Here is a 208-nt window from a genome sequence, read left to right as displayed (position 1 = left end):
GATGTACACATGCCTACTTTTTTATTTTATTCTTTGTTTGTCCTTATTGTCTTTGTGGGGGAAGGAAAGATGAGGAACGAAAACAAGTGAGAACGCGCTTTCAAAGCAGCCCAAACAGATTAAACATTTGCATCAAATACATTTTTAACATTTTACAATTGTTTTTTATTGCATAGATAATGTAATATATATATATATATATATATAT

Source organism: Nematolebias whitei, chromosome 1 (genome assembly GCF_014905685.2).
Source record: "Nematolebias whitei isolate Nwh7 chromosome 1, NemWhi1, whole genome shotgun sequence".
Classification (NCBI taxonomy): Eukaryota; Metazoa; Chordata; class Actinopteri; order Cyprinodontiformes; family Rivulidae; genus Nematolebias; species Nematolebias whitei.
Note: the sequence above shows the minus strand (reverse complement) of the source record.